Raw genomic sequence first — 15,799 nt, 5'->3', positions numbered from 1 at the left:
AATATGGGTTAACTTTCTTCAGAGACTAAATTAAACTTATATTTATTAAAAATGTGAAATTGCATAATTTCATATATGCCATCCAAAAACTTGACATATTTAACTCCATTATAAAAATCTGGAACACACTCTGAAATAAGCTAGTCTTTTTCATTTCATCCTAAGCAAAAGTAACCTTATATAATAATTGTCTACTAAAAATAATTAATGTTTATAAATAACTATCAAAATCATCTTAAATTTAATATTTAACATGCACAATATATATTTAATGAAAAATATTGATAATAGCACTATGTGACATATCTACAGAATATTCAATTTAAAATCATTTTAACATTTGTAGTATCATATTTGATCCTAAGAATCTGGGGAAATTAATAGAGGAGGTATATATGAACTTGGTTAGGGTTAAAAATTAAAGTGTTTGAGGAGGAAGAGTTCTGGGAGACGATAGTCTTCAAATGAGATGATCAAATTTGGTCTTGTGGTAGAGCAAAAGAAAATGAAAACAGGATTTGTGGGGGCAAAGAAATGCATTCTTTAACTCTTTCATTCAATCATCTATGATATATTGAGAAATTAATATGCATCATGAACTGTGCTAGATATCTTGCATTTTTAGAGTGAAAAGAGGAATTAGGATAGAGAGCTAAGGTGTACTTAAAGGGTAGATAGAGAAAAAAGATCCAGTAAAACAAACTAGAAGGTGAGGTCAGAGATGTAAGCACGAGGTTCTGTTGAAGTTGGGAGAACACAGTCAGGATGGACAAAATACATTTTTATTTCTTTTCTTCTACAGGAGATTTGAATATATTTAGGTGCTGACAAAAAATATAGGCAATTGAAAGAGAGGATTTGGAGATAGGCTCCAGACCCAAGAGAGAATACTTTAGCTTAGACTAGAGAAAGCACACCAGAGGAAAGGTTATAAGGATGAATGGGTGTGGAAGAAATGAAACAAATACCTATCTGATGGGTTCTATGTCCTTTGATAGATTGGAGGTAAGGTTAATGGTGAAAGTGAGGGAGCAGGATCAGAAGCTTGATGATAAAGAGCACTGAAATACCCATGACAGACAATGAGGATGAGCTAGGAGGAGAATGCCAAGGAAACCTACAATAGCTGATTGTATTAAGGACACAGATGAAGGCAGTGACTACAATTTATAGGACATTATTGTTCATGGTTGTGAGGTTTTCTGTGTCATTACCCAGCTGCCAGGGTGTAGGTCTAGACAAGCAGATAAATTTATTTGTCTTGGGTTTATGCAGATATGTCCAAGCTGATGTGATGGGGAAAAGGGAAACATTTTACAAAATTTGTTTTGAAGTTGTTGTCCAAATGCAAAGATAACATTAAAAAAAAAGAACTTGAGTCAGTGTCAAAAGTGTTGCTTAATAAGGGATACAAGCAGGAGGTCAGTATATCACAGCACAAGGAAGAGGACAGATGTCAAGACACTCAAAGCAGGATGGGCTACTGCATATTGGAAAGAATCCAAAAGGGCAGTGGGTAAATGACAGCTCCTTCTGCCACTGAGGATGAGAAAGAATAACAGATGTGTCCATTGTCAGACAGCTTCAGAAGGAAAGAGTCACAAGTTGAATTTTTTTTTTTTTAACGCCTACAGCACCCGGTCATCCTGAGTGGTCTCCCATCCAAGTACTAACCAGGCCCGATCCTGCTTAGCTTCCGAGATCAGATGGGATGGGGCTTGTTCAGGGTGGTATGGCCATCGACACAAGTTAAGTATTCTCTATTTATAAAGAATTGACTTACTTTTCCTTACATTGCCTTGTTACCCATGATGGCAGGTCCAAAGAATGGATCATGTGTTATTTCTTTTAGCAAGTTTGGGAAAGTAATATTATTTCATATTATGGACCAAAAAGCTCATATAGAATTTCATAAATTTAGATGTGAAAAAAGTTATTTTTTTCTTACTATAAAATTATACATTGAATTATATTTTAGCATATCCAAACTGCTTCTGTAGTTTATTTCCAAATTTTAAAAGTGTCTAGCATTTCTGAGTTATAAAAAGTCCATAACTAATTTTCGTATGTATACAATATGTTTGTAAGTTTACTTTAAATTAAATTTGGAAAATTTATGTCTAGGTGCTGGTATTTAAAAACAAGGTAGATGTCTCCACATGATAAAAAAAAAAGACGGTTTCCATAGTGAATAAGATATTTTAAAACATATTTATATCATTTTCTTCTTCCCTAATTATTGGACAGTAATAATACAGATACTAGCATCCCTAAATTAGGTTCCCAATAATAAAATATTTTAAAAACAGTCTTTTAAAGAAAACTCTTATTCAAGCATTTATATTATATGTTATATTGAAAAACTAAATTTTTAAACACTTTTTTTCATAATCTTAGATTCAAACCTTTAATCAAATTAAATATTTTCAAATATGTTTAATTTAAATTGTGCTGATTTCCTCAGCATTGCAGATGACATTAAAAATTTCAGAATGATGTAATGTCAGTCATGCAGACATTTATCATGGATACTCAAAAGTAAGCAATTGATCTATAACCATATTTATAAAGTAAAGGTATATGCCGAGTAAAGCTGATCAGATTAGATGGTTTTTAAGTATTGGTCCAACTATTTCCAACAAAATTATAAATATGAAGACAAACTTGTTTTGCCTAAATATATTGGTTATGATTTTGCAGGCTTCATACCATCCATGATTGGATTTTAAATTGAAATCAGTGATAAATGTTCTTTAGTGATTAACGATGCACACACTTTCTGATTTCTAAAGAAGGTAGCTTTTACTGACAGCCTAAAATGTAACTGCTTGGGAATTTATTTAAACCTACCTCTGAAATATAGTCCTTCAATTTAAATCAATTTGATAAAACATTTATATAGTCTCCTCCTTGTAAATGCACTGTGTTTAGCACTGAGGACACAATGTGAATAAGACCACTGTCCATGTCATCACGTATTTCACAGTCTAGGAGAGGAAACAGCCAAGATCTAATTGTTCAAGGCAGACAGCGCACCGGAAGAATAAGCAAAAAGCTGAAAAAACAAAGGGAAGGGTACAGACGATTCCGACTGGAGGAATTGGGGCATCTAAGCTGAAAAAAAAAGCACTGAATTTTGAATAATGAGAAGGAAGAGAAAAAGGGGAAAGAAGAAATCTCAGTCAGTAGCATATGCTGAAAAACTGTGATATAGGATAGATTTGTAATGAGGACAAAAGTTATTTAAAAATGAGTATTTTAATCTTTCATTTCCTTGACTTTGGCAGAAAAGAGCTCTTGCTTGTAGTTAGCTCCTGAGCTTTCCTTTATTGTAAAAACAAAACGAAACAAAAAAAAAAATGAATAATGAGTGAAGTAGAAAGAACACTAAAGAAAACAAACAGTCTAAATTTACTTATGACTAAAATGTTGAGGGGGATAGAGTAGAAAATAAAGCAATGATTGCAGAGTTTCAGAGTGAAGGAAAGGTTGTTGTGGAAGAGAGAATAAGAACCTGTCCTTCCAACCAATATAGGATGCTGAGAAGACACTAATGGTGAGGAAGAATATTTAAAATGCTAGCTATAAACTATGAATACTTCCCCTTTCCAGCTTGATGTTTCATTGTGAGCTAGATTAAATAATTTTGAAATACTTTTATTTATCCTTTGGATATGCTTTCTTGAACTTGATATCATTTGAAGACTGGGTCTCATTAAGCCTAGAAATTATTTGAGATACACGATACTGGAGGGGCTACAAAATGAAGTGGCGGAGAAAAGAATGAACACGAGTGGGAGACTGTGTAATTTTGAATACCATTTTAAGAAGCTCATATTTGATAGACAATGGGGAATCATGAAAAACATTTAATCATCAGTAATCATATGACCAGATATGTGTTTTAAAAAGAAATCAAGGAAGCAGCATTGTGTAGGATATGACAGAAATAAGAAAAATAATAAAGGTCAGGGAGGTAAATATTAGAAATAAAAGGTGAAGGAGATTCCAGATACATTTTAGAGATATAAACCACTGGTTACAGCAACGGGTAAAATTTAGTTGATGAAGGAGAACGGGAATTAGAAAATGACTACTTCAGTCTCTCCAGCTAAGTTCAATTCATTCTAGATGACCAAGAATTAGAAAATTCTGCTGGGAAGTGATTAGCCATAAATCTGTAAAAATATTACTCTGAAAAATGAATATCTGTCCACTAGCTCTTACTCAATCACATTCAATTTTTATCATAAAGACTATCCAAAAATGTCACCTTATTTTTTTGCAGCATTTCTTAACATGAACGAAGTAGAATCTTGCTTTGGAAAATATTAAATAGAAATCTTAATTTCCACTGATACTAGCACTTGAGTGTAGAAAAAGAAAATTATAGATTAAAGCCTTAAATATGGACACAGATTTCAAAATATTAATTTTAGCCTTTTAAAGTAGAAATAACATTAATGTAAATTATGTTATGCCCTGTATCTGTATGCCCCAATCCCTCATGTTCAAAATTCCTAGCTCTCAGGAATTTAAGATGTAGCTCATATCAATCACAAAAGTTTCACTAGTACCACCAGTTAGAAATTTCCTTCTCCTGCTCCATGTTTATGAATCTTTAATTTCTGTATTCTTCCATGCATTTGTTTGCTCATTAATTCAAGAAGCATTTGAGTACTAATATCTGACATTACTTTGGAGTGTTAGTCATCAAGAAGTTGCATGGTAACAGAAAGATGTGTGAATAAACAAGTAAATGCAATTGATTAAGTGAACAAATTAGGAGATGGAACCATAAGATTTGGTGCCCAAGAGAGAATGAAGGTACAGAAAATATTAAAATTTGCCTTGGATTACTGAGATTGAGAACTTTTAAGTGTAGGGTTCATGTGTTATATCTTCCTATCTTTAGATATGTGTTTTTAACACTGAGGAAGCTCTTGTTAAACAGATTGATGAATAAATTTCTACCTTTCCCACACCAGACTATAAATCTTTTGAAAAAAGGAAGTGTGAATAATCTTGGAATCTTTCATGTATTTTTAAATATATTTTTGCTAAGTATAAGTAAAATAAATTTTTAATTTTAATTTTTTTTAGGTGAGGCATCCCTTGGTTGACCTCACAGATTGCAAGGACCTTGTCAGCTTACAATCCCTTATTTTTTATTTTTTTATGCCTACGGCGCCTGGTCTTCCTAAGTGGTCTCCCATCCAAGTACTAACCAGGCCCAACCCTGCTTAGCTTCCGAGATCAGATGGGATCGGGCTTGTTCAGGGTGGCATGGAGTAAAATAAATTTAATAACTAGTGAGTTTTAGCATCTTCTTTCTTTTGATAGTTTAGTTTCTTACCTGGGCATTCAAAATTACCTGCTGTATTTCTTTTTTTCCCCCTATGAACTGTCTGTCTCTTAATGCCCTTTGTTTTTTTTGTTTGTTTATTTTTTTTTTTATAGCTTTCTGTTTTACAGTATTTATATTTATGGATTGGTTTTTGTAAGCAGTTTACACAAATGAGATATTACCCATTTGTAAAATAATAGATCAATGCATTTTACTTAACACACTGTGTGTGCACTGGGCTGGCATTAGATGATGTTTGATCATTTATTTATTGCATATTTCCCCTTGGTTTGTGGCTACTCCTGGTCCAATACCTTCACTTCCCTTCTCCAGTCACTGAAAATCTCTGAATATATTGTTTAGAAATCAAACAAATAAACACAAATTTTAAAAATAATTGTGAAGCTTTTAAATAATTTTGTGATTTAGTTGCATAGGGATGGAACAATCTGTGAAACAGGGTAATTCATGATCAGCTTAAGTAAAGAAATCTCACTGAGGTAAGGGGGCAGATTCGTTAGCAGGAAGATTTAACCCCAGGGTCATTTTTCTCAGGCACAATAATCCCTTCCCACTTCTAACTAGAAGTACTAACTGATATCTCAGTGAGGTATTCTCCTGTCTCTATAAAAATATGCCAATGACTTTTCAGGGATTTTGAAAAATTCTAATTAACCCACTGGTGTGAGAGTTCAAACCAAAATCTTCCTCCCACACTTAACTGATCAGCTAAATTGTGGACATGAAGATTTTGATCAGAAAAATAGAAGAGGGAACTTGGTGCACAGAGTATTTTGGTAGGTAGAAGTGGCCTGGGTAAGTGGAATTAGGTTATTTCATGGAATTGTGGGCTAAAACTGTAAAGATCATCTCTAAGTCATGGGTTGATTTACTTTTGATTGTTATACTTACTAAAAATGAGTGTGTGTGTGTGTGTGTTCCTACTTGAATATGGCTATGAACTCAAAAATTTACAGCTATAATAAAATGTGCAATTGTTCTTAACTACTCAAATTGCCAACTGCTTATTCATTTGCAACTTCCTATCAAGTCTATAATTATGTTACTTCATCTGCCTCTTCTTTTTTTTTCCATTTAAACTAGTTTAAAGGTATAATTCTGTATGGGAAGTTGAAGTATTTTAGTGTTTTTGCCTTTGAGATAAAACATTATCAAGCAACATTTAGATTTCCAAGAACAAGGAATGTTGCTACCCCAGTAGAGCCATGTGAAACTCAAGGGTATACTACACTAAAATCAGGAATCAAAAAACCCCTTTGTTTTGCCCCATTGGGTTTTTAAAAAACATGGATGCTGTTTTTAATAAATGATCACATAATCCTCCCAAATCCACAAGTAGGTACATTGAGATTTCATTTAGACCATTCATGGTGTGATAACTAATGTGTTTTGACTTTGGTAGCTAGTATGATTAAAGATATAAGCTCAATGCTAAAAGTCTTATCAGATTATGCAAAGACATCCAAAGGTCATCCTTTCAACAGGATAATCAAGTTTCTTTATGCTTGATTTTTCAGTTGAAATCCCAGAAGTTCAAGTTCAAATGCTGTATTGTCTTTTCCCCAAAATGTTTGTTCAGCAAGCTTTAGGTAATACTCTATTTTCTCAAAGACTTTTTGCTTTTTTTATCTGTTTACATTAAGCTATATGAAAACTATATTTTTAGATATTAATGAATCAGGTTGCCATTTTAGTTTCTTTTATTCTGAAACTGTTTTCCTCCCATTTTATTTAATCTACATGTTTTCATATAATGAAACTATTGCAGATAACATGTTGAGTGTTGAGGAGGTTGAAAGGAGGTTCTAAAACATACAGAAAATTCTGTTGGCTCTGGAATTACAGTATATAATAGTTGTTCTGGCTTTCCATGGTATAATACACAAGTACATTAACACTAGAAAAATATATTTTCCAATATAAAATCTGCAGACCGTAAATCAACAGCAGAAAAAAAGAAAAGTCAACCTTATTCCCTTTAACATAAAAGAAAATAACAGCCTTTCATCACTGGGTTGCACAGTGAAGATTTCCCTGGAGAAGTTTTTTTACAAGCAAAGCTTCTTCCCTATTCCTGCATTTCAAACAGTCTCTTAGCATGATCACTTATGTAGATATTTCACTTATCAAAAAATTCATGGACACATTTCTATATACTGCAGTTCCCAGATTCAGGACTGGCCACAAGTAATATCCCTAGCCCTAAGACAGTTGAGCAAATCAAAGCAATGAAGGAGCTATCGACTGTCTTTTTGACAGGGACACAAACTATGAGTCAAAAAGAGTCACATTCCACCTAGAAAGTAAAACAGCTGTAGGAGACATATGGCGTTGCTACGGAAGAGAAGCTGCCTGGTTCGTGGAGTGAGACCCTAATCAAAGTGATTGATGCTGGAAAAGATGCAGAAATACAGCAGATTCTCTTCTGAGGAGAGTCATTCTGCAGATAAATACAAAACGTTCTAATGAATAGAATGGACTTTAGTACCTGGAATGCCCCTAGGATAAATGTTAAATTAATTGAATGTTATATTAGCCACAAATCACTTTCTTCTAGGACTAAATATAGAACACAAAGAAAACATGATTTTTAAGGTTTTCATATTCAGAAATGTATATACAGAACTGCAATTCATAATGTTTTCATCCAAATAGGCATTTCAGTTAGAGATGTGACATTTTACTTAGGAATGGTATGAAAGTACTTTTCTTTCATATTTTTAACAATAACATTTTGATCATTTTTCATAGAACATGCTTAAAAGTCACATTGAGGAAAATAATAATAAGCATAACTTATAAGTCCTGGTCATATATATAATGAAACTGATTAACTAATATGTAATTGTATCAAAGCTCAATAGAGAATAGAGTTTTGAGAATTATCATCTAACACCAAATGTTAACTCTCAGTACTTATTTCAAATATTTTTTAGCTTCTATTTCTACTCCTAGAAGCTGGCTCTGCTGTTACTTTCCAACTCTCTACTCAAATCTAAGCCATCCTGAAATATTCATCCAGCCAGGACCTGCTTAATAAATGAGAATCAGCCATAAAATTAGGCTAAACAAATACGATCTGCTTCAAACTATCACAATTCTTTCCCAAGATTCTGGGTTAGCCACTTCGTTAGACTATATTGCTACCCCTGCCGTCCATTAGTATAGATTATCAGAAACTAAAACATATATATAAGCCCAGGAGATTTGACTAAACTACATTAGATAAAAATAAGCTATAAATCAAAAGAGGAATGGATAAATGTGTTATATGAATACCATGATGAGATCATCACTTTTATTTTAATCATTGGATCCTGAACAGATCTCAATAATGTGCCATCAATTTACTTAGACATAATAACCAAGAAATAAAATGAGAATCCTTTGGCACTTTAATTGTCCTAATGTGCACACAGCTGCCAGGATGGAAATTACCCCTTGAGTATAATTTTTAGAACTTCAATTAACGTTTTCAGATTAGTAGGGTAACACTTCTTATACTAACATGGTCATTTATGTAAATGAATTCTACTTGCTTAAAAGAGTTAATATGATAATTTCATCTCATTTACTTTCAAAAATGAAAAAAAAAATACTATTTATGTATGTAAGATTTTGAAATATTCTCACAGCCCAAAAAGTAATGGATTGTTTTTAAGCTTCAGAATGGTAAAACTATCGTGGTTACTAAGTAATGTTACCCCATGTGTGAAAATGAATAAGTTCACAAATGAAGACAAGAAAAACTCTTTAGTGGAAGTAATGTGTATTTATTAACAAATGATATAAATAATTACTCTTCTGCTAATACCAGTGCCCAGCATTACTCACAGAAATTTAGAATAAATGCTTATATTAGAGAATTAAACCAAATAAGCACTAGTATTTTATTGATGTGAAGTGTTGTGATTACAGCAAGCTGTAGAAGAATGCGCACGACAATGCACAAATCTCTACTTTAATATCATATGTGTGTGTATATGTATGTATGTATATATATGTATGTATATATACATACACACACACACACACACACATATATATGACAAGATAGCTCCCTTTATATCACTCTGTGATTCAAGATAAATTATAAATTGACCCAAATCTTCAATACTATTAATTGTCCTCAGCTATGAGCTTGAAAAAATATATAAATGCAATATTCTAATTCGAAAGCGATCAAAATCTCATTTCTAATGAGCTTATGCTCATGTTGAAGAATCAGTTTCTACAGACTTTAATACAGTAATCAATATACTAAAGACCTCAATCAACAACAAAGTCTACATTGTCCTCTAGATAAACAAAGGAAAAGACCTAGGCCAAATGGCAATACAGAGCATTAAGTGGTTCCTTGAGACAAAGTTCTTATTTATGTGAACTAAATTAACTCCCTGAAACACCTAAATTAATTACTCGAGTGATTTTATTCTAATTTGCCCAAGGTAAAATCATTTTATGATTAAATCTATCCTAAAATAGACATGAGTCATATGCATGCATCTAAATTAGAACATGAATTTCCAGTAAGTTAGAAAGTCAGTCTATTAGCACAATATTTCTAAGCAAAATACTTGACTTTAAACTTAACGTATGTGTTGTGTCAGTCTTGTTATTTTTCTAATTTTAACCACATAGAAAACTTTTTAAAAAATCATCCTCTTGCAAATTTTAGGTGCTTTGAGAAAAGTAAACAAAAAACAAACAAACAAACATAAAAACTGTATTTTGCTGCTCAAAATACACTAGGGCATATCTTCGTTTTCTCACCTGTCTAGACCACGTTTATTTCTCCAATTGAATTAAATTACTATTTTGAGCATAGCACAGTTAATACTATATTGCAAAAAAAATCAGTATCAATCTAATACCACTAAATGTTTTTGCAAGTTCTATTGATAGTGCACTTGACAATGATGATTGAAGCAAGTAATAGGAACACAGCTATATTTTCAGTTCTAAGTTTCGCATTGCATCCATGAAAATGTATACCAGTCTTTGACAAAGAAAATATGTTCTGGAAGTTACTGAATTATAGAAATAGTATTATAGACCCTTATATGGACTACAGTTAGATTTTGTAAATGAAACAAAACAAGATATCAAAACCATAGTAAAATAATTTTTAAAACCACACTGAAGAGAATGTTCAATAAGAGATTCTACAACTCTAGAAAAACTGAGGAATAGTAAAAGCTCCATATAGTTTCTCAAATTTCATATGGGTTAAAATAACTGACATCTTCCCTCCTACAACACTAAATATTTACATTTAGGAAATTTGAAAATATGTTCAAAGACTAGATATTGAATATATGTAAATATAATCCATGCTATACTCTATTGAAGGTCATTCTATATATGTATTTAGCCTAGTCCAATTTAATGACAGTCTATCTTTAAATATTCATTCATCCACTCATTCAACAAGTATTTATTAATCCGTTATGTTCCATGTACTATTCTATACTTTAGTGATAAGGCAATTTAAATGAACAAATGCACCCTGCTCTCATGCAGCTTCTATTCTAATGGAGGGAGACAGAAAATTAAATAAATATGTCAGGTGGTGGTAAGCGATATGCAGACAAAGTATGATAAGAAGGGGAGGGAGTGAGAGATGGGTTGGAAGCAGTGGTGTTTGGTTTGAGGTAATCAAGAAAGACCTCTCAGAGGAGGTGATAAAAGAAACAAAGGACCATGAAGAAAGTAAGGTTGCAAATCTTGAGGATGGGTATCTTGGAGAGAAGCATTTTGGAAAAGGGTAACAATAATTTCAAAAGTTCTGAGCAGGAGACTTATGGTATATTCAAACATAGCAAAGTGGGTGGTGTGGCTGCTATGGAGAAAGGGGAGATAAGAGATGATGCTGTTAGGTAGAGAGAGAAAGACTTTCTACATTTGCCATAGAATCTGGAATCTCAACTGTGTGAGATAAAGAGAGACATGATTTGACTTACATTTTAAAAGAATCACTTGGCTGAATGCAGAGAACATAGTTTGGCAAAGCTGGACGTAGGCTAGCTAGAAAGTTCTTAGAGTAATCCCAGAAAGAGAAGGTGATGGTTTGAGACCAGAGTGCTAGTAGCAGAGATGAAAGAAGTGATCAGATTCTAGACATATTTTGGAGGTAATGTTAACAGGATTTGCTGATTGTTTAAATATGAGGTATGAGGGGAAGAGAGAAATCAAGAAAAAACCCAAGGTGTTTGCTCTGTGTAACTAAGGGAATAGAACAGCCTTCACTGACTGAAAGCAGACAGTAGAAGAAGCAGGTTTAGCTGTACGAAATAAAAAGTTTGAGTTCATTTTTGCAGAGCAGAAAGATAAACATGCTTGATTTGATATAATCCATCAAAGACACAGAATGAAAGCCATGTGGAAGATTAATAAAGGGACTAGAATCCCATTTAAAATTGGATGTACATTTCCTTCCTCCTGATATGAAGGAAATAAAGGGCAGATATCAATAGAGTTTCATTTATTTATAGATCTGAAATCCTAATATTATTTCATACACATATAGTGAGAAATCTGAGTGAATAAATAATGTTTCCCACTATTTGGCACTTACTAAGAGAAACCTAAAAAATGAACTGTTGGACAGTTAATCGCAACTACGTACGTTATAGTCCACAGGCAGAGTTGCATGGCTTGAAAAATCTGAATAAAGCCTAGTTATTGATCTTTCCAAAGTGTTAAAAAACAGCTTGAAGTCTGACTTCCAAATCTTTGAATAATGACAGAGCTTTCTGATTATAACTAGGTAATTTAATGTCAGAGAAACAGGATTTTAGAGTTGGAAAGGACCAAAAGCACCTCAAAGTCAGTATCTCACCCAATGAAGACATCTGGTAGGTGATCCTTGGCCAAACTGCCTTCTGTCACAATTTGGACATTTTCTTGTGGTTTATGAGGTTTATTTTCATTTTTTTAGCTCAAGAGTATCAATAGCTCATAAGACAAAATGTTTGCATTTTTTAACATCTGACAAATACTTTCCAAGCATTATAACCTTTTGTGAAAAAAGTCTGTATTTATTATAAAGTATGACTTAGGACATAGTACTAAAAAACGTGCCTTATCCACAGTGGGAACTATGTGAGATTAGAAACAAGGATGGCCAACGTTGAATCGTTAACATCATTTTGGAGTAACTTTTCTTTGTTTTTTTTTTTTTCAAATGAAATGAACACATAGCATAAAGTAGTTTAGTTTCCCTCAATTCTTATTTCAGGGAAGGACATGGACACTTTTATGCACATGCTAACCTAGGAGACATTTTCGAGTTTGAAAGGGAGGAATTACCATTTAACATTACTGGAACAGAAATTCTGATATTGCTAACTGCCAGAGTATATGAGCTTCCAAAGAACCTATATAAGCATATGTACAGACACAGTCTGTTTAGCTAAGGTTTTAGGATTTTTCTTCATGTTATTTATTTTTTTTTTATTTCTACAGACTAATTCTGAAAGTTGTCTATTCCTAGAAATTCTAAAAGTTAATTTAGAAAGAAGCTTCATATTTTTCATCCCAAGCTTGAAGGGATTATTAGAGTATACATCTTTTCTTCCCCTGGACATGGGTTCCTTTACAGAATTCGCAGGCACCTAAAGAGAGTGCTGCTAATGCATCTCCTTTGAGAAGTGAGATAAAGGGCAGAATCAACAAAATCTATAATTTTGTATCTCCTTCAGGTTCACAGAACTGTGATTGTGCAGCTAACAAAACTAACATATAATGGCAATACTAACAGCAATAATGTTCCAGAAACTTAGTATACCCAAATACTGTGGTAAACATTGCCATATTAGGTAAGTGAAATTATTAGTACTGTTTCACAGATGATTAATCTGAAGCCTAAAAAAATATTAGAAAGATGATAAGTCTTAAGTCAAGATTCAAATCTGGGAATTATGACTCAATATAACATAGGAGTTTATGAGCTCAAGGTTTATAACCAGACTTTCTGGGTTCAAATCTAGGCCTTCAAATTACTCAATTGTTCTCTACCCCAGTTACTTCATCTGTAAAATAGAATCATAATAGTAGCATCTTATAGGATGAGGAAAGTGAATTCGTTTCTCATAATTCCAGTCTAATTATGGAAAGAACAGTAGGCAAAGCCAAATTGAGAAACATTCTACAAAATACCCAATGAGTACTCTTCAAAAGTATCGTAGTCATGGAAAACAAGAAAAGGCTGAGGTAAAGGAGACATGATAACTAAATTCAATATGATATCCTGGATTGGATCCTGGAACAGAAAATGGAAATTAATGAATAAACTGCTGAAATTCAAATGAAGCCGGGAGCTTAGTTAACAATAATATACCAATGTTAACTTCTTAGTTTTGACAAATGTATCACAGTTATGTAAGATGTTATCATTTGGGGAAACTGAATGATGGGCATATGAGAACCCTCTATTTTCAACTTTGTTGTAAAGCTCAAATGAATCCAAAAATATAAATGTATTTTAAATTTATTAATTTGTGCGAGACAGAATAGTGCCAGACACATAATGGATGCTAAATAAATATTAGCTCTTAGTAATTCTTAGGAGTATGTGCTAGACACTGCAATCATAGCAGAAATTAGGATAAACATAGAAGAAAAAGGAGACAAGAAAGTAATTACAAAGGATCACAAAGACTGGGCAGTTTGCTGTCCTGCAACTGGAGAACTCAAGGTCAAGTATGTGTGGAACAGCAAGTAGCAGGGCTCAGGCTCCCCACGTTCACTGTCCTATTGCAGCACACCCTTCTCACCACCCTTCATTATTTTATTTATTTTTTATTATGGTGACATTGATTAACAAAATCCAATACATTTCAAGTGTACAATTCAACAGTAAGTCATTGTGTGTTCACCACTCGTAGTTAGAATTCTTTCTGTCACCACATATTTGACCCCCGTTATCCCATCCACCTCCCTCCTCCTCCTTCCTCCTCTACCCTCTGGTAACCACTAGTCTACTGTTCATGTCCATGAGTCTCTATTTGTTCATCATGTTTATTTGTTGCTTTTAGATTTATATCCCACGTATAAGTGATATCATGTGGTTTTCAACTTTTTCTGTCTGGCTTATTTCACTTAGCATGATTATCTCAAGATCCATCCATGTTGTTGCAAATGGCATTATTCATGGTGGCCAGGGCATAAAAGCAACTGAAGTGTCCTACAATAGATTACTGGATAAAGAATATGTGGCACATATATACAATGGAATATTACTCAGCCATAAGAAGAGATGAAATACTGTCATTCACCACCCTTCTTATCTGCTGAGATATATAATCATACTCACTTTGACTACCATTAAAATTTAGGAAAATTGTAAAAACTTTGTTGCTAATTGAAAGTTAAATGCTTTAAAAATCTGGACGGGGAGAAAATTACACTAATGTTGATGAATGTTTTTAATGTTTAAGAATATTTAATTTTTTGTGTAGAGCAAACTGCTTTGAGTTAGCCTGCCACAGGATAGGCCAATGAATGTTATGAAAAGTGCCTGCAAATTTAACTTGAAAATGTCACAAGATATACACTACCTTGGAAAGCTGTGACAGCACATTGCTTTGATTTTGTATGTAAGAATCTGAGATAGTGAACAGATCGTCACACATCCAGAAATTAGAGTTGCAGTGATGGGTCTTGCAAAGCACAGTAGGTTTTACATAGATTTCTAGAATAATATGTGTCATGAATGCCCTGTATATCTCCATCATTTGAAAAAAAAAAAAAAAAAGAACATCAATGTTGAAAGTATAGAGCATCAAATATACACTACATAGATACTTCTAAAAAAATACCATATTTCATCTGTTCTAAGACCCAGACCCTTAATCCATTTTAATATCTCTGAAATCAAAATATAGCTTACAATCAACATCACTGTTTAATTTGGTAGCATTTTTTCTCCTTCCTCCATGGTTTATAAAATAGTGGTACATTTTGAAATGAATGGCATTTTATACCTGAAAAAAATGGTGTTGAATTCTTTATTCTTTTCATATTTAAGTGGGTACTATTGTATTTAGCATTAATACAGAACCACTCAGGAGAAAATTATTAGTGCAAATTATACTTGTGAATGACTTCCATTTTTGTCTTACACAGGGGATTGGCATTTTTCCCTAATTTTCCTCTCTACCTGAATGTTAACAGAGCAGTAAAGTTGGAACTGGTAAGATATTACATAGAATATTCAAGAAATACAATAATCACTCTATTTTCTTAACAAATAGGCTATAGGCTAAGTGGGTTGATAGTAAATAAAAGATTTGTATGCTAAAATTGGAATCACATTGAGAAACATATGTAAAATCCTGGGAAAGACTCCCTAAGCTCCAGGACACTAATATTCAACATCTGATACCTACACTAGAAGATTTTGGGCAATTATGATTGAAATAAATCATT

At 32.9% G+C, this 15,799-nt stretch overlaps 1 protein-coding gene and 2 pseudogenes across 2 annotated transcripts in view; all 3 read right to left on the bottom strand.

Annotated features, from left to right (window-relative positions):
* IL1RAPL1 (interleukin 1 receptor accessory protein like 1) overlaps positions 1-15,799 on the bottom strand; it is a 1,242,120-nt gene that overhangs the window by 800,532 nt on the left and 425,789 nt on the right. The window lies entirely within an intron of this gene.
* LOC112485499 lies at positions 1,626-1,744 on the bottom strand (annotated as a pseudogene).
* LOC112485492 lies at positions 5,180-5,297 on the bottom strand (annotated as a pseudogene).

This window comes from Pteropus alecto, unplaced genomic scaffold (assembly GCF_000325575.1).
Source record: "Pteropus alecto unplaced genomic scaffold, ASM32557v1 scaffold301, whole genome shotgun sequence".
Taxonomy (NCBI): Eukaryota; Metazoa; Chordata; class Mammalia; order Chiroptera; family Pteropodidae; genus Pteropus; species Pteropus alecto.
Note: the sequence above shows the minus strand (reverse complement) of the source record. Positions and strands in the feature narration are given on the sequence as shown.